This window comes from Equus przewalskii, chromosome 29 (assembly GCF_037783145.1).
Source record: "Equus przewalskii isolate Varuska chromosome 29, EquPr2, whole genome shotgun sequence".
In the NCBI taxonomy this organism is placed as follows: Eukaryota; Metazoa; Chordata; class Mammalia; order Perissodactyla; family Equidae; genus Equus; species Equus przewalskii.
The window spans coordinates 13,435,478-13,459,023 of NC_091859.1; the positions used below are offsets into that span (position 1 = coordinate 13,435,478).

Genomic DNA, 23,546 nt, shown 5'->3' on the forward strand with positions numbered 1-23,546 from the left:
AGCCTCATCTTTCCCTCTGCCCCCTTGTTCCCAGCCCCTGTCACCCAACTATGCTTTTGTCATACAGCCATACTTTCTTTTATTGAGCTTCACTTTATTACACGTCATAGATACTATGTTTTTTATAAGACTCTCCACCAGCAAAAAGATTACAACTTGCTGAAGGCTCAGATAATGGTTAGCATTTTTCAACAATAAATTAATTAAGGTATGTACATTGGTTTTTTAGAAATAATGCTATTGCACATTTAATAGGCTACGGTATAGTGTAAACATAACTTTCATATGTGCTGGGAAACCAGAAAAATTGTGACTTGCTTTATTGAGATATTCACTTTATTGCGGTGGTCCGCAACCAAATTGGCAGTATCTCTGAGGCATACCTACTGACTTTTTTGCAGATTGAGCCATATGTATGGCTCTCTCTTATCCCTGAGTGTCTGTATGTGCTATCTGAAATATGTCATATCATTTTCCTTGGCTAACTTGTACTGTTTTTTTTTTTAATCTAAGCTTTGAAGACACTCCTCTTGGAAATCTTCCCTTAATGCTATAGACTAAGTCAAGCACCTTTACTGTGAATCTCACAGTATCTTATACCTACTCCTAAGTAAGTACTTGTTTCTTTCACTGAAGAGTGATTCTGGAAGGCCAGTGCTGGGTCTTATTCATTGTTATTTTCCTTAGAGCTTAGGGTAGTACCTGGAATAAAGTTGTTGTTAAATAAATATTTGTGATGTGAGTTAAAAATCAACAACGATAATTATTACAAAAACTTGAGTCAAGGCTATGTAATAGAAAGTAGGTATATTTTAAGATGCACTTTTGGATTCATATAACTTTATGTGACAGTTCTAGATAACAATCTAACCTGTCCAAAGGCCAGCCCCATGGCCAAGTGGTTAAGTTCGCATGCTCCCCTATGGCACCCCAGGGTTTCGCTGGTTCAGATCCTGGGCAAGAACATGGCACCACTTGTCAGGCCATGCTGAGGTGGTGTCCCACATAGCACAACTGGAGGCACTCGCAACTAGAATATACAAGTGTGTACTGCGGGGCTTTGGGGAGAAGAAAAAGAAGAAGGAAAAAAGAAGATGGGCAATAGTTGTTAGCTCAGGTGCCAATCTTTAAAAAATAAAATAAAATCTAAACTGTCCACAGCAGACTGAAAAGTCTAATTTACAGCCATTCAAAATGTAAACGTAGATGCAGTATTGATACTACAGAAACATAGAGTTTATAGTCACTGAAAATACATTCGCTTTTGATGCAAATACAAGAAAATAATGAAAGGTGCAGTCTCCCCTTACAGTCTACAAGGAGGGAGTTTTCAGGGTTGGTTGAAAGACCTGGATTCAAAGACTTGAATTCTTTCCAGATCTCAGGCGTCTTATGCTAAGTGGCTTGGCCCTCTGACTACTTAAAGTTGACAAGACATGTGCAGCAGCTCCACAAAAGAGATTTCATCCTCTCCATATCTCTATTTCAGGAAAAAGAAATCTCAGCAACTCCACTCTCATCCCAGCAGGTTTCGACTCATACTTTCTAGGCAAAGATTAGGTCCCAGTTCCAGTTTCTAAATCTCTGGCAAGGGAGGTAAGATTACAAAAACAGCCTAAATTAATAATATGGGAAGTAAAAATGGATGTCAAGGAGTCATCCACCATGACCAACACAAAACCAAAGACCAAGAAAGTTACCACCGCTCAGGTTCTGAAATCAATGACACATGTAGGATGCTTCTTTATTATGCAAATATATGAGTATCATGGGTGGGAACAGGGGGCTGAGAGATCGTATATGGTCAGTTAAAATGGTAAAATTACAAGCAGATTTACTAACTAAATGATTCAAGGACCATCTCAAGTTCAACTTGAAAGAAAATAGAAGTTGATTGCTAGAGATAACACAAGTGGGCAATTTAATACAAGCAAAAATATTCTGTCACCGTGAGCCTAAGAAGCAGAGTTATTCACTGTAATTATCCTGGTAAATAATTGCTAGAGAGTTTCAAAAAAAATCTCAGCTCAATTTGTTTAATTGAAAAAGACTTTATCTTGAGCAAGAGAAGTATGTTACATGTCCCGTTAGCATAGTCTTTTTAGAAAAAAGTTTATATTCAGAGAGAAAGTAGAAAGAGTGTAGATATATAGTTTAATATAAACATGAAAAGGATGTAGAAAATATACACACACACACATCATATATACACATACAAACACAATGAACAAAGTGGCAATCTATTTCGTAAAACCGGGTGGAGGAAATTTCTGGAGATGGATAACCAACGTTTAGTTTGTTTCCCATTCCATTACTCACCAGCAATGTGACCCTCCTAACTAAGCCTAGGTTTTCTAATTAGTAAAATTATGACAAAAATCATTTGCAACTCTTAGGATTGTTGTGGAGTTCGGGGCCAAAGCGCGTGTAAAGTGCCTGACACAGTGCCCAGCACATTGTGAACATTATATAAACATAACCAATAATAAAAACTTTAAAATCACTATTTACAATACTAAGCCGTAGTAAAAGAAGAAAAATCATCTTGTTCATATAACATTTAAAAAAATTATTGATTAAAACCTTTTCTTTTAATCAGACTTATGAGCTGACCCAAAATACTGCTACAATAGGTTCAACTTCTTCCTTTTATTTACACTCTGTGGAAATTAAGTTAGAGAGTTAACATCATGCAAAAGGGTTTATATATTAGGAGAAAAACTAATCTTGGCTTAAATTTTTTGAGGCTCACAACCCATTTATAATAGAATAAAGTTACATGAAAATGTGAATCAGGAGATATGACAGGGAAGATAGAAAATAAGATACGTAAAAGAACACATTGGAAAGTGATATCATACAATTAATTGTAGTATTTCATCCATAAATAATTCTACATTACAATCCTGAAGGACAAGGAATTTCTTTTTTCCATGTTTTATAAAGCCAGCCTACTTTACAACCTTAAATTACAACACCTAGGTGGTTCTTAATAATGTTTTGATGATCACAAATAATACTTTTGCAGCTTTTCATTTCCTTTGAGTGAAAGCTTGCTTCATATCCTACTGTTTTCTTCCTCTGTATTCTGTGCGCTTGGCATCTTGCATAAGCCAGCTAAAAGACGTCTGCTGCGGTTGTGGAGTCATTTGAATTATATAGAATTATTTTGCAAAATTTAGGTCACTTTTAGTTATCATTTACTACAAAATACTAAGGCAATAATAATATAATGACTGGGTTGTAGTTTAGTCATTTCTCTTGACTTTTTTAAAAGCTATGTGAACCTGTGATAAAATTAAGAAGTCATTATCAAAATGGATTAGTGGCTTTCTTTTTCAATAAAGAGGCCCAATCAAGGGTCTGCAAGGCCTAAATATTAGCATTGGTCAGACTCATCTTCTGCCAGTACATTATACCGTCAAATTATACAGAAGTTTGAATACATAGAAGATGCTTTGATCCATCTGCAAAGAATGATCCATGATTAAAAGAATTGGTTGTCTTGAGTGCTACCTTGTCATATTTTATACATTTTCATAGTTTTCTAGTTTATTATGCTACAGTATTTGATGTTTTCGATTAGAGTCTTCAGGTTTACTAAACATGAAAAGGAGGCATTACCATGCAAAGGTGGGCGCACACATTCTACACTGTTATAGAGTTTATTTGAATGCAGCTTACACGGTTTCAGGGTCAGCAGTTACAAAGTTGTTGCTGAAGGGGCAGCTCTAATGGGCTGGAAAATCTGGACAGCACAGATAGAACGCTGTAACAGATCTAAATTTGTATTGTATGCCATCTTCAAATTGTTAAGCCTTTTAACTCAATAAGCAATATCGAGTAATTCCACACAACACAATAACCAATATTGGGCAATTCCACACTACACAATAATAAAGCATACAATTATTTACTGTTACAATTAAGGTGTACTTTCTAGTCATAAGAGGAATGAAGACATTCCTGGAGAGGTGACGTGGTTTAATGAAAACACCATTAGACAAGCAGCAAAGGCTCTCAAATGAGATAATAAATGTGAAAGCCTTTGAAAAAAGATAAAGTATTATAAAAACATAGCATTAATATTACAGATCTAAAATGTTCATTTCCAGCAGATCTCATGCATTCTGGGGCTACTAGAATAACATTAAAAGTTTTTCATTACAGCTAGTAATATGTGGTGCCATGGGAATCTCTAAGATCCATGTTTCAAGTTCAAACTTGGAATTTATTGCTTTTGTGATCTTAAAGGTTGACTGTTAACATCCGTTTCACACACAACCTCTTAATTTTGTTTTTATGTGGTGGTGTTTGGCTGATATTCTTGTGTTTTTCCTTTAGGAAATGTTCCATAGCAACAGCATTATTAAAACTGGACATGTTCCAAAAGAGGAGCCAGATACCATGGCAAACTTTGATTCAATCTCAGTGGAATCAGTGCAAGGCCATTGTCCCCAAATCATCACTTTTGGATGTCTCAATAAATCTGGCTTTGATAACATGGAAATTTGTCTTCACGAAAGCCTGCAGAGGAAGGAACATGACTATATTTGCTGTGAAATGCTAAATTACACAGAAATTTCAGAGGGCTGCTGAAAGTCTCAAGAAGTTAATTTAAGAAGGTTTATATCTCTGTTCTCTTTTTCTCTTTTCTTTCTTTCGCTCTCGCTTTTTTTCTTTATTTTTGCTGGCGCTTGAGCACGTTTCAAAGAAATGTGTTTTACAACCAATATCAATAATATCATCTGTTGTATTTGTTTTATCCCCTTTCCAAGTGAAGTTCAGGAATCTCATAAAAATGATCTCATCAATCCTTAGAACACCCTGATATGGAAAGTTGTGAAAAAAGTGTTAATCACCCTCTTACAAAGTGAGAAGAATAAAGTATAAAGGCTGTAGGTGAGCAGCAGTTAAACCAGTGGGAGATCTAGCAGTACAACCAAGGTTTCATACTTCTTTTCCCTTCATTTTATTTTGGTCATACCACCTTAGTTCTTTAACTTTTCTTCATTGATTTAAAGATCTTATCCCTCTCTCTCCAAGTAGGACATGAGCTCGGTGAAGCCATGGGATTCAAACAGCAACTGCTTCATTATATTTCTAGAGGCCAGACAAATGTACAGAAAGTGATTAATACATATTAAACTGAATTAAATTAAGCTCTCTTTCTTTTTTCATTTAAAAAGTACATGCAAATATTTTTTTCAATTCAAATATTGCAAAAGGGTTATACAGTGAAAAGTAAGTCTGTTCCGTCCAGATAAACAGTCCGGAACCCAGAATTAAATGCTGTTAACATTTTCTTGTCATATGTATCCTTCCAGACACTCCCATGCTTATTAATGAGTGTGTGTCTCTTAGTATTTGTATTCATTTTTGAACAATTGAGAGAGTAATATTAAGTACACTGTACTACATCTTTTTTAATTTAACAATATATAGTATAATTTTTCTTTTTTTTAGTGAGGAAGATTGGCCCTGAGCTAACATCTGTTACCACTCTTCCTCTTTTTGCTTAAGGAAAATTGTCACTAAGCTAACATCTGTGCCGATCTTCTTCTATTTCTTGTATGTGGGATGCTGCCACAGCATGGCTTGGTGAGGGGTGTGTAGGTTCACACTCGTGATCCAAACCTGTGAACCCTCGGCCACCAAAGCAGAGAGCGTGAGCTTAGCTACTATGCCACAGGGCTGGCCCTATATTGGATAACTTTTTATGTAAACTTTTTATTTGGAAATAACTAAAAATTTACAGAAAACTAACAAGAGTAAAAATAGTATAAAGAAAGCCATACACTCTGAACCTAGATTTAACTATTAGTAACATTTTACTCTGTTCTTCCTTTGCTTAGTCTCTCTCCCTTTCCTTTCTCTCTCTCATCATTTGAGGGAAGTCACACACATCATGGCCTTTTACTCCTATGTAATTTGACTTTAATGCCTTTAATTCTCTTACATAACCACAGAAAAATTATCAACTTTAGTAAATTTAATATTGATACAATATTTTAAAATAATACCTGTCTACATTCTAATTTAGTTTATTGACCCAACAAGACTCTTCAGAACATTTTTTTTTTTAAAGATTTTATTTTTTTTCCTTTTTCACCCCAAAGCCCCCCGGTACATAGTTGTGTATTCTTTTTTGTGGGTCCTTCTAGTTGTGGCATGTGGGACGCTGCCTCAGCGTGGTTTGATGAGCAGTGCCATGTCCGCGCCCAGGATTCGAATCAATGAAACACTGGGCTGCCTGCAGCGGAGCGCACAAACTTAACCACTCGGCCACGGGGCCAGCCCCTCTTCAGAACATTTTTACCTCTCCAACATAGGACCAAATCTAAGAGGAGGGGTTGCATTTAATTACTATATCTCTTTAGCCTCTTTGAATCATAGCAGAGCATTTCTTTGTCTTTTATGCCAATGATAATTTGAAGAATACAATCCTCACTGCCTCCTTTTTAATAAAGTGTTGCTCATTTTAGATTTTTCTGATGTTTCCTTATGATTAGTTTTAGATTATGCATTCCAGGCAATAATAGTACATAGACGAATTTGTTCTCCGGGAATCGAATCTAGGGGAACATAATATCCATCGGTCCCTCACTGGTGATGTTAATTTTGAAAATTAAAACAACAGCCCAGGTGCTGTCTGATTTTCCACTGTAATGACTCTTTTTGTTCTCCTTTGCAACTAATAAGCAGTCTCTGGAGAGTCACTTTACTAACACACAAATATCCTGCTTCACATAAAAAATTTCCCCTTAGATTTAGCATCTATTAGTGATTCTTGTTTGATCCAATCTTTACTATTACAGAAGCAAATGACAATTTTGCAACTCCCACTCTCTCTCTACATTGGTCTTCTGCATTCTAATGTAAGAAAGGACCATACCTTCTCCCCTGTTTATCATCTTTATTACTGATATAGACATACTTTTTTTTTAATACCTTATAATTCATTGCTTCCCTTACTTATTTTGGTCCTCACATTTTGCCAGGTTGGATCAAGACTCTACCTTGAAAGTCTAGGGGGACTCCCCTCACAGGCAGAGCTGTCTGCCCAGAGGAAAAGGCAGCGGGAAGCAGCAATGAGTGCTTCCAAGGCAGCCGATGCAGGGCTGGTCTCAGGTCCTAGAGCTGCCTGCCTGCTGTATGTGGAAAAGCACTTTATTAAGTGTCACATAAATGCCAAGTAAACCTCCTCCAGCCCTAACTGCAGGTGGATAACCACATGCCAAAGCAGCTTGGTCTGACAGTGCTGACAGCCTTTTGCTTCTGTCTCAACAATTGTCCGGCTTGGTCCCACCAAGCCACTCACCCTGATCCTTACCTGAACCTGCTTGGCCCATCAGCCCCCACATCATGAGAGACTGAAGGAGAGGAAGAAGTTAAGAAGATATCATTCATGTTACTGACAGTGGTCTCCCAGTGTCTCAGAAATAATCCCACTCCACCGCCGGCCCTCTTCTTTTTACTCTCCCGTCAAATTGCCCAGGTGTCTCCCTTTCGCTGGGCCTTCTACACAGCTTCCGGAGGGCCTGGGAAGAACATTTAAAGGCCACTGAGTACAATGTGAGTTTTCCCAGGGTCTCAGCCTCAAGTAGGACATGTTCCCCTTTATGCTGTGAAGACCAAGGTGGTCATAGCAAGGCACCCATTTAACCCAACTCCAGAGAACACGTGGCCAAATCTCACCAGTGGCAGGAACCTGCAAGACAAATGCGAAGAAACACAGCATTCCCTTTCTGCTCACGGGTAGCAAAGCTGTTTTTGCCAATCACCGATGCTACTTCAGTTTCAGTCTCTCCTTCATCTGAAATTGCATCATTTCTCTTATTTAAATGACTGAGTGAAGCCGTGATGGTCCTCTCAGATTCCCAAATGTTGATGCTTTGTCCCCATGTGAATAGGCATGGGACATTACATAAACACCTTTTTCACTATTTCTCTTACTGCACATTCCACATTTACTCACTTCTTTTTTAACCCTGTAGTTTCTGTATATAAAGACACTAGACTTTGTACTTAGAAGTTTCAAAAGTCTTTACTGACTTGATTTGATTGTCAATGAAAGTACAATAAAATATTAGGGTCTTTCGAGACATATAGAAAGAATAAAAGAGGAGGAAGAGTGGGGAGGGGAAGAGCTGAAGGAGTAGCTGTGCCATCCAGCCCCATGTGTCTACAGCCCCCCAGCAATGGCTTGTGAAGGGCAGTAACTCCCCATTCACCCCCTCCACACATACACACATACCTCCCAGCTCCTGAGGGTTCTGCTGGTCCCTCAGGACTTTCAACAATGCAGGGGGAGGGGACTGATTCTAGCTGCTAAAGGAGTGCAGGAGAAGGAAGCCTCTAGATATTGTGCCTTATTAATCAGACTAACAACAATGGTGGCCCCAAGTGACAATATCAGCAGTGTGACTCTCAATTGCCCTCCTGTTGATAATGGGTGAAAACAGGGGTCCCTGGTCCAAAATGTCTTAACGAGAGTCCAACACTACAGCCCTTGCTCCAGCTCTCCAAACCTACAATAAGTACATGTGGCTACGTTTTTTTCTGGTTGAAAGGTTAGGAGGAGGCAACTGGCCATCTTTCTGGCTCCAATTATCACTTTCTCTTGGTTACTGATCCACTTTCTTCATTCAAAATTAGCTCATCTCCATGAGCTCTGCCAATTACAAGTTTAGGAAGATTTGTAGAAAGTTTCCACTAATGGTTAAGCAGCGGTGGTTGACAGCCACTTAGAGGTCTCAGAAGATTCTGTGACTGCTCCCTGTTGCAGACACATCCTAAGGTGACCCTCAGGGAGTCACAGCCTTGTATAATTCTTTCCGTTTGAGTATAGGCAGAACCTGTGACTGACTTAAACGGCCAGCAGAATATGGCAAAAGCGATGGGACGTTACTCCCATGATTACACTGTTATGTAAGACTCCATCTTCACAAACTCAAGCAAGAGACTCTCCTCCTGGTCTCGAAGCCTTGTTGAGAGAGACCTGTGAGAGAGCCTCCTGGCAAAGAACTGAGGCAGCCTGTAGGAGCTGAGAGCAGCTTCCAGCTGACAGCCAGCATGAAAATAGGGACCTCAGTCTACAGCCGCAAGGAACAGAATTCTGCCAACACTTGGGCCTGAAAGAGGATGCGAACACCAGAAAGGAACACAGCTTGATAAAACCTTTATTGCAGCCTCTTGAGACTCTGAGCAAAAGCCTATTTAAGCTGTGCCTGTATCACTGACCCGTTGAAACTGTGACATAACGTCTATTGTTTCAGGCATCTAAGTTTGTGGAAATGTGTCACAGAGCAATAGAAAACTAATACATCCCTCATGCAGTGAGAAGAGCCCAGGAGGAGAAAAGAGGGGCCACAAGCTAGCCTAGCCTCTGTGACCTCCAAGTCCAGCTCTTCAAGTCCCCAACCTGGTTCCAGCAGGAAGTACTGCTGTTTGAGTTTATTTATTATTTTTCTCTCAAAGACAAATAAGACAATTAAAGTAAAAGAAATCTTAGATAAAAACTTCCCAAGAAGAGCAAGGTCTTTCATAAGGCATGGCCACAGGCCCACAGGCAGAAATATACACACTGTTCCTCCTAGAATGCATTGCTCTGTTTCATGATTGTGGTCTGTCGTTCACTGACAGTCTCAAGCATGTTTACACCAACCAAACTGGGAAAGATGGTGACTGCCACAGCAGCTTGGTGGCTGTGCGAGATACCCTCAAAATGAAAGCTTTTCCTACCAACACCACTGTGGCAGGAGACAGATAGGGATTGACAGAGGACTGAGTTTCACTGCTGCCTCCTGAAAGGGACCTCAGATCTTCCAGTTCTGGCTTTCCAACTATCAGCCCCCAAATTAAGCTTAACAGAGAAATCCTTTCAGATTATGGTTCTCCAAAGGGATCTAAGTCTGAAATCTCTCACCATATATGCATTTAATCAATATTTAATGAGCTTCTACTCTATGCCAGCACTGCTGATACAGCAGTGGGTAAAACATACAAAATCCCAAAACATATGGAACTTGGAGTCTAACAGGAGATACACAGAAGAAAATGGCAATTAAAAAACATGACAGGAAAATACAAGCGCTGTCTGAGCACAAAAGAGGGACACCTCAGCTACTGCAAGATGGTCTAAGAAGGAATCCCCATCCCCCACCAGAAGTTGCATCTCAACTGAGATGGGAAGGATGGAAAGGAGTTGACGCTGCAGGGTACTCCATGCAGAGGGAGCATGTACCAACACCGAGAGGTGGGTGTGAGGAGCAGCAGGACTGAGCTTGGAGTTTGCAGATTAGTCATGATAATGAAGTACAGCAGTTATCCAGCATGCACTGGGGGCCAGTGTTATGCTAAATGCATGGTATATGTCATCTTGTTTGATCCTCACAGCATCCCTCAGATGAGGCAACTGAGACAAAGAAAGGTTAAGTGCTTTGCCCATGGTTGTACCCTGGGTAAGGGGTGAAGCTAGAAATTAATGTACAGCTGACTACTTTCAAAGTCCACACTCTTAATCCCCACACTCACACCCCAGTCTATAACTCAAGTGAATAAACCAAGTGGTGGCGTTTCAGGTCCAGCTTCCATCCTTCACCAATAGAGCCACCAACCCAACCTACGGGTCCAAATCCACCCCAAATTCTGGAACTTCTCTGACCTCAGAATCTCTGTCCAGTCTCTGAGTTCTTGCCAATAAGTGAGGTGCAGTCAGGCCTCTCCCAGTTGCTGGGTCCCTTGTTACCAAGCCAGGTTTCTATATTGAGGCTCTTCCCCTTAGACCTCCTGAAAACCAGAATCCCGCCTCTGAATCCAGTTACCTTGGTCCCTCTTCTCAAACCTAAGATACCACTTTGCCTCCTTTTTTGGCCTTCTTCTTGCTTTTGGGGACTAGAACCCAGTCTTCCCCAGTCTAGACTGACTACAAACCATTGCTTAGAGAACAGCTTTATCACATGGAAGTGGCCACAATTTTGCCTAGGCGTAGTACTGTGGCCAACTTTTCCAATTTCAAACCCTCTTTTCATCTCACTTCTCTGAATTCATAGTGCATCTCACTCCTCCTTCTGTGTCAGATGCTAGAGTTAGTAGTCAAGTCCTGTTGCTTTGTTTTTCAGACTACAGTAATCCCCCCCATCCATGGAAGATACCTATGATGAAGATTAACTTATAAATCCGGCAGAGTTAGAGATTAACAACAATAACTAATAATAAAATAGAACAATTATAACAATATACTGTAATAAAAGTTATCATAGATCTTAGCAACCTCAGCATATGATTTTTTTTCTTTCCTTAAGTCGAGAACTCTCACTTTTCACTTAAAGGAAGCATTTTACAGCTTCTCTTCAGCATATCTGAATTGCCAGCATCACTACTCTTGTGCTTTGGGGCCATTATTAAGTAAAATAAAGGTAACTTGAACACAAGCACTGCAACACCGTGACAGTTGATCTGATAACCGAGAAAGCTACTAAGTGAGTAACGGCCGGGTAGTGTATACAGTGTGGATATGCTGGACGAAGGGATGGATTGACATCCTGGGCGGGCTGGAACAGGACGGTGGGAAATGTCGTCATGCTACTCAGAACAGTGTGCAATTTAAAATTTATGAATTGTTTATTTCTGGAATTTTCCATTTAATATTTTCAGACTGCGGTTGACAGTGGGAATTAAATCTGTAGAAGGCGAAACCACAGATAAGGGGAAACTATTGTATTTTGGAAACAGGAGGAATATCTTTCTCTCTTGACCAGAATATTTAAAGATATCTTGCCCTTCTGAACAACAAAAACAAATAAATTAATCAAACTGGTTTTTTTTCTAAGTAAATCAGAAATCTCTTCTTAAGAAGAATTCTGTAATCATTGTAGAGCTACCAGAATAAATAGCTCGATGTATCGCCAACTTCGAAAACAAAATTTTCTATCACTATAGTATACTTTTACGTATGTAAAGATATATAATTCTATATGTATATTCATTTATTTTGCATTCATACATTCATATTGGTATATTATACTGTCATATTCTCTCTAATTATATTGATTTTTAACCTGTATCCACTGCAAATATTTCTCTCTCTGGGTTTCAGTTAATTTCTCCAACCTCTTAAGGTCTGAGTGCTCTTCTATTTAGCAGGTCATGAATCTTTCCTGGCACAGCCTTGCTTCTTTAGGATATTTTGTGAACTTCTGGAGGGTCCAAGCCTTAAAGTCAGGAGGCTTATTTCTTTATTTGCTTACAAAGCAAGAGCTGTTTATTTTCTATAAAGATGCTTATAAACGGCTTCAATTGAAACAGAATCATTTTTATGAGAATAAATTAACTTCTGAGTAACTACGCCCACAATTTTCTACATTTTTGGATATATTGCTTTCCTTTTTGTAACCATAATGATCTTCTAAACATAATAACTAGATATTAAATACGTTTTGTACAAGTTATGAAAACCAGTTTATAAGGGTGAATGTTACTTAACATTGTACACATCCATCCTTCAAATAAAGTTTCTCCATTTATGAAGGAGTCATTATTTGACAGTTCTGACCAGCAGGTCTTTATTCCTTTTCTATTCTAAATTGCCTGAGCATGACTCAATTTCTAACAATCAATTTCCTGCCAGACTCCTTGGTGTCTAGCATCTCAAACTACTTTCTTTAAGGCCACCAGTGATCTCCCCTTCAATTTAAAGTGCAGTTTTGTTTGATCCTTTATTTTGAGCCTTTCTGCTGCCTTTCATACTGTTGGCCACCACATTCTCAATTATGCTCTTTCTAGTTTCAGTAACATCAGTGATGCATGGTACAAATTATATAAGTGGTCACTCAGTTTCTATACCCTTTGCCAAGTCTATGCCTCTTCATATCCTTTGACTATCTGTGTGTTCCAAAGAACCCTTGCTACATTTATATAAAAATTGACAAGTAGATATTGCTAGTATTTCCATTGTTTGGAACATAACTCAAAGTCCACAACCTACAAACTTACTTGATATACTTACGTATTATGATTAGTATGGTGTCATCCACATAATAGTGACAAGGAGGCTGCAGGGATGGGCAAGTACTCTAAAACTCTACGGAAGTCCATTCAATTTTCCTTTCTATAATTGAGATTCACTATTATCTCAGTGCTTTTGTTTTTCCCTGGTGCAAATACATTTTTTGCCAGCTTCAGTTTGCCTGCACCATTTATTTAGCTGCTATCCTTACGCTAGATGTTATGCTAGATGCTGGAGTTTCAGTGGTGACTTCGACTGTGCCATTACTTTCATGAAGATTAAAGTCCAGTGGGGAAGATTGGAATTAAACTTTAATCAACCAAGAAATTCTCGAACTGCAACTCTTGCATGTGTTAAATATTGTTTTAAGAGCCTGTCGTAGGAAGATTTTACCTGTTGAGGAAGTCAAGGAAGATTTCTCTAAGGATGCACTCTTTAACTGAGATTTGAATGATGAGTAGGAGTAAAGTATGTGCAGAAGTTTGAGAGGAACCTGCTAAGCAGAAGGAATGGCATGAGCAAAGTCTCAGTGGTGGGACAGAGAAGAGATTGTAAGAGAGACGAAAAGAAGGCAAATGTTGAGGGAATGCACAGACAAACCATGTTGGGCCTTGTAAACTATATTAGTTGTGTCACTATCCTACAAGTAATGGAAAGCGATTGAAGGTGACAAGGGGATGAAGAGAGGCTATGGGGAGAGGGAAAAATTAATGCCATGTTCAGATTTATTTTTCCTGAATAAAGCTTTGCATAGATTTCCTACCATCTTTTCCTTCCTGATCTAAAGTTAAGGAGGCAGTTCTAATAGTTTAGATTTGGTTTCCTCCTGAATCAAAGGCCTCTCATTCTGAGTATCCCTTGTTTCTTCTAAACAGCAGAATTTCATAAAGCTTCTTCTCTAGTTGATTTCCTTCAGTTACATTGCTTTTGCGTGTCAACAATTTGAAGATAGTTCCTAAATATCTCACCTCCAGTCTTGTTTATTCAATAGTTACAGTACAATACAATAGCTTTGCTCTTTAATGGGCATCTCAAACATAACATATTCAAAATATACAAAGAGAAAAGGGACCAGTTTCTATCCTTCCTCCTTTCCCTCAGGCAGTCAGGCATTCATTTAACGAACATCTGCTGAACTGGCTTCCAGGCCATGGGTACTCAAAGAATTAGGCTGAATCTTTGACTTCAAGGAAATAAAATATTCTCTATAATTAGCTATCATATTCCCTGTGATTAACGATCACAACCTTGTCAGCTAGTGGATTTTTTGTTAGACTTTTCTTTTCACTCTCCTCAAAATGCTTACTTTCCTGGATCTCAGGCAGTCTAATGCTGAGTTCCAGCCTATTTCCTACACTCGAGACCATTTTTCTTTCCTAATCTAAATTTATCACTTGTACCCCATTACGCACTATTGCTCTGAGAGTTAATGCTAAAGATTTGGGCAAGCAGGAAGGAGTTATCCTAGAAGCAGGAAGACAGTTGTGTTGTCTTTCCTAGAGTGACCTGTCCTAGTATCTTTTGCGCCCTGTCATGAAACTCATATTCTTTTTTTTTTTTTTTTTGGTGAGGAGGTTTGGCCCTGAGCTAACGTCTGTTGTCAATCTTCCTCTTTTTGCTTGAGGAAGATTGTCACTGAGCTAATATCTCTGCCAATCTTCCTCTATTTTGTGCGGGATGCCACCACAGTGTGGCTTGACGAGCAGTGCTATGACCACACCAGGGATCTGAACCCATGAACCCCAGGCCGCTGAAGCAGAGGGCGCAAACTTAACCACTACACCACCAGGCTGGCCACATGACACCCATATTCTTGATGTGACATCAACACCACACTTACCTCTGTATCTCCACCACCTATCAGAGTGCCCATAGCATTGTAGGTGTGAGATGCTGTAGATACAGCTTAACTGATTATGCCCTCGTTGGATGCCATCTCTTTCTCCATATTGGGAACTCACCATTATGATATACGAACAAACTTAGACAACAGTTTCTGGGATAGTCTTATGAGACAACTGTGAAATTAGTATATGGTCTTCCCTAATGCTCACTACCTCTTTCTCTCTCTCTTCCTTCATTATTAAATTATGTTTGCCATAAATCACATGCCACCTAACTCATAGCCAGAAGGGAATGGGATGATGCTTTATTTTTTCTTTTAAAATGGATTTTTAATAAATAGCTTTTATACAATGTTCTTCAAATACTTTAAAAAAGTGACTACAGTGAACTGAGTCATCTGATCAGAAGGGAATTCATTCCCCTGGATCTTCCAGTTGACCTTAGCTCAACAGTGAAACAGTAGGTCATGCAGGATCAGACATTTCCTAACCTTAGCTCATATCTGGTCAAGAGCATCAAGAGTGAATAATTACTGACTCAAGCTCTCTTTCCTAAACTCTGATATTCTCCTCCATTTTGTCATGTGTGACTCTCCTCTGTATTCTTGAGTAATTAGTCACCCCATTGGATACCACCCATTATTTAAAATAAATTAAGAGAATGTGGAATCTAATAACACTGTTTGAAATTTATTGAAGTGGACTCTCTTGGCCTTTCTGCTCCTTTGATGGGTCAGACTGCTTTAAGAAGTTTTGGACCGTCTTGCTTCATTTCTTTTAGGAAGCATTCCACATTTACTCACAACCACAGTGATCTCTCTAATCTCATACCTTCCACAGTATTTAAATTCAGAAAAACTCAGTTTAACTTTCCAGCCAAGGTGGATAGTTATGCAGTTATGACCAGGTTGTCCCTATTGGTGTTTTTACAACCAGCATCTGTTCTGATACTTTGGTGCTAATTTTTGGTTTCCCTTCATCCCTGCCTCCTGTCATACTAAATACTGATTCCTCCCTCAACACATTGTGATTTCTCCTCCCATTTTGACTTTGTACTTTCTGAAGGACCCTCTGTCTGAAATATCCTTTGCAGGTCTTACCTGGAAAATTCTCTACTCATTTTTAAAACTCAGCTAAATGACAGCTTATTTTAGAACAACTTTCTGATTGTTACAGGTAGAATAAGTCACTCCTTGTCTATGTTGCCTCAGCACTCTGTGCATACCTCTAATATAAAACTTATCAAATCTATTAGAATTATTTATGTTCAACTTTGGGTTGACCTCTAGGCCATGAGCCCTTTGAGAGCAAAGGTGGTGTTTTGATCCTTGTTGGCATGTCCTAGGTGTTCAATAGTTGTGTGTGTATGCTTTAAATAATTTGTGAAATAAGTCAGAGTACCTAGAACTGAAGAAAAAATACCTTAGCAAAATGATTGGATTGTTCTTTTATGTTTTACACACACATTATCACTTTGATTCTACAAGATTATAAATTCCAGGGAAGAGAATTTTTTACGCTTTTCTATTTGTATCTCTCTTGATGTAAGATTGGGCACATGGTAGATGCCTCATTAAAATGAAACAAAACAAACTATATACACACACACACACACACACAGATTTTAAAAATCAGACCACCCAAGAGGCCAGCAGGTGGCACAGTGGTTAAGTGGGCGCACTCCACTTTGGCAGCCCAGGATTTCATGGCTTCGGATCCTGGGTGAGGACCTGCACACTGTTTATCAAGCCCTAGTGTGGTGGTGTCTCATATACAAAGTAGAGGAAGATTGGCATGGATGTTAGCTCAGGGACCATCTTCTCAATCAAAAAGAGAAGACTGACAACAAATGTTAGCTCAGGGCCAAACTTCCTCACCAAAAAAAAAAAAAAAAAAATCAGAATATGCTTATTTTGCCTTTCGGAGTGTGTTAGGGATACAGAAAAGCATGAGTTAGAGAAGGACTTTAGCCTAATTCTATCACCGCTTCATCACCCACTATGAGTGCCTGGAAGGCAGGGGAGTGTTGATCTTCACACATATCAGAACAAATCAAACCTTTTATAACTATAAACTGTGATCGACTCATGAAAAAATTCCCGTATCATATAATTGTAAAGGTGGAAAAAGCTCCTAAAAGTTATTAATCCATTTTTTATTTAGTTCATTTTTCATATTAAAAATCTGAAATATAACATAGATCAGAAATCTTATATGTAATAAGTGATAAGGCTATATCTAATATGATAATCTCCTAAATCCCAGGATCAAGTTTTAAAGAGTGATTAGTATAATTGGTTCCCAAAGTTTTTGTATTTGTAATATATCAGAGTTTTTGTGTTTGTAAATATTGTTTTTTAACGAAATTTCTGGATTAAGACATGCACACATAAAATATTAAGCAAGTCAGTAACATTGAATATACTAAAGGAGGCAATACTGATTGACCATACTGTATTCCAGACACTGTCTTCAGTGCTTATAAGGTTAACTCACATAATTTTCACAATAACCCTAGGAGATAGGTACATTTATTTCCCACTGTTTTTATATGAAGACATTAAGGCCTGACGGGGTGAAGCAAGAAATTGTTCTCAGCTAATCTGATCTCAGGAACCATATTTTAACTGCAGTCCACGCAAACAAAGAAACAAACAAAAGGGGCCTGCCCACTGGCACAGCGGTTAAGTTTGCATGTTTCGCTTCGGCGGACTGAGGTTCACCACTTCAGATGCCAGGCGTGGACCTATGCACTGCTTTTCAAGCCATGCTGTGGCAGATGTCCCTTATACAAGGTGGAGGAAGATGGGCATGGATGTTAGCTCAGGGTTGATCTTCCTCAGCAAAAAAGAGGAGGATTGGTGGCAGATGTTAGTTCAGAGCTAATCTTCCTCAAAAAAAAAAAAAAGAAACAAAAAAGTGCTTTGACAGCCTCAGCTATTTGTTACTCTACCCAGCAGAACTGTTTGCTCATCCGATCATAGTCTCTGATGCACTTAAAATCAAGAAGAGTTGCTGGAACTGAACTTTCCACCAAGCCTTTCTACTAATCACAGCAGATTTTATCATGCTCTACCCCACATTATACATTTCACCCAGCTCAATATTTCATCTGACTTTGCAGTACCAATATGTATACTCTGTTTTAGCAAAGATATATCTTACACATTAATTCAAATGCCATGGTACACCTCTGAGAGTTTTACAGCGTGCCATGGCATACAGGTAGAGAGTCGCTTGTGAATGAAGACTGGGACCAAGACTGTCTATATACTACCCATGCTCAGCTCCTTGCCACTGAAATCAGTATCGCTGAACAAACAACCAATTCTTTGCTTTTAGTAGAACTTCGCATTTAAAAAACCCACTCTGATGTCCATTTATGTTTTATTTATCACAAACATTATCAAAATTAACTCTGGAATCTTGTTAGGTAAAATTAGCTAAATTCAAGGCCTGGTGTCTTATAAAACTTTTTGGCAAAACATCCACAGCTTAATGTCCCTTGAATGTAGTTAATTCATATTCTTAATTATCGCATTCTAATTTTACTCCCTCATTCTGCTCATTTTAAATGCACATTAGCAAAAGGACTAAGTTCAGGGGTATAATTTTTTTATTATACAATATTACAAGAGTAAAATATTTTGTGCTAAATCAAGCGTGTGCAAGCAACTTTGAATTGTTTCACAATTTATATGAATGTCACTAGGTAGTCCCTTCAGTGGCTAATTAAATGATACCATCTAAAAATGGTTTATCTTCAACTGATAGGTTCTGTGTACAGATTGATTTTCTCTGAGAAGGTTAGATTTCAGGCCTTTTTTTTTTCTTTTAAACCACTGGGTATCTGTAAGTAAATTAAATGGGTAGTAAACATCACTTGCAGTTCAACTGTCCTAGGACCTAGCGTTAATATATGCCAAACTGCTGAAAAAATGGGTGTTACACTTCAGATTGTCTCTTCTTTGCTTTACTCAAACACAAACTACTATCATTGGAAGACATTGTTAACTTTTTTAATTAAAAGAAAATATAAAATTCTCATTCTCCTATTTATCCTAAGCCCCATCTGAAGCCAAATGACTGTAAACTCAGTGCATCAAGACCATCAAGGGCTTTATAATAAAATAAAGGTGAAATGTAAAGCTGGATTGCTTGAATGTATACTACAAATAGAGGTAACTTTGTCCAAAAATGATTTTTTTTGGAATCCATTGTAATTTAAGCATTTTATTTTTTGTAAAGTTGCAGTGATCACATTCAGAATCAAATCTGAGTAATAAAATAATTGATAAACATTTTCACAATACCCAAAGGTAAAGTACTTATAATTCTATTTTAGGTTGAAACATACCGGGGAACTTAAATAGAAACACAAGAAATGCAAATAAGCCCACCCCTCAACTCATGTTTCCTAATTCCTAGGAAGTTCTCTACTTTATTCAGCCACACCTTGAAATAAATTCCATATTTTTAGTAATTTAAAGATGAGAGCTTTCCAGATAGAAAAAATATATAGCATGCACAAGAGCAAGGATCTTTTATATTGTTTAGTTGTAAATAAATCCCAGGCACCTAGAAGAGTGCTTGGCACAGAGTAGACAATAAAAAAAATTAATAACTAGTTAGATAGCCAGATATATGAAGGGAGAGAGAGAGATTGAGATTGACTGATTGATCTGAGGCACTGAAATTTGAAAATCTGTTTCTGAGTCCTGACCTCTCCATTTACTGATTTCCTGACTAGGTGATCTTTGGCAACAAGTTAAAAACTATTAGTCTCTGTTTCCTTAGCAGCATAATTTCAATTACTTCATCACAGACCAATTGTTAAGAATGAATATTATGTCCGTGTAAAGACATTTTAAATTTTAAAGTCCATATCACATTATGTTTATGCACATAAAATATACACCTAGACATCCATGTATTCACATACTAATATAAGTGCTAGCTAAGATGACATCATGATTACCATACTTTTGGCTTAACTAGAAAATTGGCCATCGAAGTCCAGAACTTCACACCTTTAAGACAAGCATAGAATTCGTGATACACCCAGTACTTCACCTGAGAAAGCAGAAAACTAAATGGTACTCTGTATTCAATAATCAAAAGAAGCTAATGAAAGTGCTTACATAAACTAAGTACAGGAGAGGAGTAGGGCATACAAGAAGAAAAAAAAGTGTTATTTTGGAATAGATAATCACACAATTTGAGGAACAATTTTCAAAAGAAAACAATATATCACCTTCAGCCTCTGGGAAATGCACAGAACTTCAGAAGGGATCATAGAAATCTCTTTATCACTGTGCACTTTTTCCATCACTTCTTAAGACCTGTAAAACCTGTCACTTAGCAACATTTAACTTGGTGCACCACATACAAAGAACTGGATGAGATAATACAGAGAAGAATAATGCAAAAGAAAAAAAGGCATTTACTTAATTCAGACAAAGAACATATGTATAAGAAAGAAGGCAGGGAACATAGCAATACGAGTAGCATCGTGCATCTTTACCTATGGCTCCCTGCACTAAGAATTCTTCCTAGGGAGTTTGTGGCATGGGAAATTGCTAGGATCCCATTGATGCCCTCTATTTAAAAGAATAAAATGAAAAGCAAAAACCTTCTGTCGATGAAGTCCACCATTCAGGTGGATGATATCATGCATATCCATGTTGTACAAAGTTGTTCAAAGGAAAACGAGATAAGCAATGTTAACACTGCCATCATTACCAAAGCAGTACATTTGTGATTAGAGACACTAACTCTGAGAGAAGCATTCATACACACCTGAAATACTATTTTCAATGTCTACACCATTCATTGGCTGAGTAAGATTTTCCTCAATGTTGATGGAAGGATATAAACAGATTTTTAGGGAATTAATTGTTAGGAAACAAATGCTTTCCCTTGGTCAAGATTGATCAGCTGTGAACATGACAGAGTCAAAACCTTTGGGTTATTCAACTCCACTTTAAAGAACTTAAGGAAAAAAATTCATTTCAAAGCAGTGAATCATTTCAAGTTCCCATTATCAGAACTTTTGGATTCCCATTTTTACATTTTGAAATTCACAGAATACACCATCATAAATCTCCCTGTGAAAAATTAATTCCAGATGCATATTTGTAAGCTTTTGAGGTTTGGTGGATTATATATTGTTTTGCCTGAGACAACAAGCTTTATTCTTTAGATTCGATTGATACAGATCCGACACTTTCTACAAACTCAGTTTTGTTCAGACCTGTATTAACTAAAGGAGACAAATCGAACAACAGTAATGTCAAGCACTGGCAAACAGGACTGGGCTAGTGGAAGATACGGAAGTGTGACATAGCTGAGAAATCCCTGCTGTCTTCAAGTATAACTGGAACACCTCCAAACCCTGATTTCTAATTATCCAAATTACTGGTTTGCACAGGCAAAAATATTCTATGTTAAAGCAGAGTGAAAATAAATCTGAAAAGTATAAGTATATTGAAGCCCAGTGGACAAGTTATTATTCAAAAGTTTTATTACCCTAGAAGAGATGGAGATGTTATTAAAAAAGAATATTTTAAATAACAGCTATTTACATTTTTCTGCATCTTCATTTCACAAATAACTGCATTCAACTTTAAAGTAATGATAGTCTGCTACTTGATACCATGCTAATAGACAACCTTTGAAGAGTTAAAACTGTTTTTGAATTCTTCATTTGGTGGCATGTAAACATTCTCAGTCAATTAAAAGCTTCATTTTATCTGATTTTTCAGGATCCCTGTCAGATTCAATAACCTATATCCACAGCAATTCAACAGCTCTAAATATATTTGATTTGCTACAATATTGTAAGGATCCTCAGGTATAAATATCATTACTAATAAATGATTGAATAATTGAAAGCTTTATTTTCAGGGTTTAAATATTCTGCAAATATATAAAACACAGTATTTTGTTATGCATTCAAAAGCACTTAATGTAATAAATGATTTTAACACTTCTTAATTCCAGAAAAAAAACCCACTGTTTCTTAACACTATTTGCTATTATCATTTTCTTAGGTTAAAAAAGATAAACATGAATACAAAGTACTACAACTTCGTTTCAGAAGCTAAAGCCTTTGCTCACTTGGTAAATTTGTTTTCCTGAATAGATACAACTTTGGAGAACTCTCCCAAAGAACTATCATTTAACAATTAGAAACTTTGACTCATTTTAAATTTATAGCAACACTACTTGGTTGATCATTTCTATCTCTACTCCTTGCTACTAATAGCAAAATATAAAGAAATAGAGCAGAGTGGTGTACATATCCATAGATATTTTTAAAAACACATTCAAAATAATCATCCTATAAAAGCAGTTACTTTCCCCTTTCTAAAGACCAGCTGAATGTACCTGCCATTCATTTCCTACTGCAAATTAGTTTGCCAGGTACACGTTAGCATGCTCTTTTGCAATTCATTTTGCTCAATCCACACTTCCTTTTAATAATGTTAAACGTTGCTCTGATTAAAAGCTTACCAGATAGTAATCCTGTTCCACACTGACACTAGTTTCTTCCACTGTTTCCTCTGTTAGACACATCTACCTTTATTTTGAAAGAGAAGGTAAAACAGAAGAGGCTCTTACCAGAGACAGGGAAAACAATTCGTTCAGCTAGATCCAACAGTGCTGTGTGCAGCCTGGCAGCATGAGTGATCCTGGGGCCTCACACAAAAGCGAGATAATTGGCTCTCAATGAAGAGATGTAAACATCCATCATAATGGCACTGGGGCTGAAACTGAACGCTACCTCAGCTGTTCTATGTACTCCGACTGGAAGATGATGTCACAAACATCAACTGGGTGTACTCTCATTGGCTTCTGTTACCTGGAATCATGTCTTAACCCTAAACTGTCAGCTGCAAATTGAAATGCTCATCTCTGACCATAATTTTTGCTGAAAAGAGGAGTGAAAGTGATGTTGAGCTACTGGAGGATAGCATACTGAAAATACTGCCCCCTAAATATGCTAAGATCTATTTACATAATTAATCAATTAGGGTCCTTGGGAATTTTATTTCCCAAAAATGTTTATTAAATTACAGTATTTGTAAAAGGTACTCCACAGCATGGATATTAAAGGAAAAGATTAATATAGTCACAACATCTGGAATTTTAAGTTTTCTAATTACTTTGTATTGATTTTACAGAACTACCCCATGAGATTAAGAAAGTTGAGAAAAATTACAATGTAGACAGTTGCACACTGGAGCTTTCAATCAATTTGGACAAAGCAGCCATCTGTATTTTTAAACCTTCTAGTAACAATAAAAAAATAGAAATGCGCTTTACTTTCTGAATGTTAAATAGTATCTCCAAAGTTTTGTGCAATAAAGCTTAAAGTATGAGATATTGAAAGCATAACATCACTAAAATAATATTGTTAAATATTAATTTTTACAAAGTAATTTATAAGTCACTGGAACTACAGACAAGTCCATTTCAGTAACTGAAGATTACTTTGTAATATAGTGCTGTTCTCTTTGAGAACAAACGGGTAATAATTATCCACCCTTTACCCTCTATCTTGACAAAAGCCCCAGACTTCTCCTCAGGCTTAAATCCAGTGGGAGAGGAGGATAATGGGCTAAGCTGGGTGCAGCAGCTTGCTGCCAGAGGGACAAAACTACGATCACCTTGAAATATATCCAGCTTTC

At 37.7% G+C, this 23,546-nt stretch overlaps 1 protein-coding gene across 11 annotated transcripts in view; it reads right to left on the minus strand.

Moving 5' to 3' along the window:
* Positions 1 to 23,546, minus strand: part of MGAT4C (MGAT4 family member C) — a 691,584-nt gene that overhangs the window by 191,171 nt on the left and 476,867 nt on the right. For 2 of the 11 annotated variants that reach the window (XM_070600679.1, XM_070600678.1), the window contains exon 1: positions 22,477 to 22,664. The exons of 8 other annotated variants lie outside the window; for them this stretch is intronic. The gene's annotated coding sequence lies outside the window, so the exon portion shown is untranslated. Of the gene's footprint in view, positions 1 to 22,476; positions 22,675 to 23,546 lie in introns of those variants that run through there. One more of the 11 variants, XM_070600671.1, reaches the window with a different exon arrangement.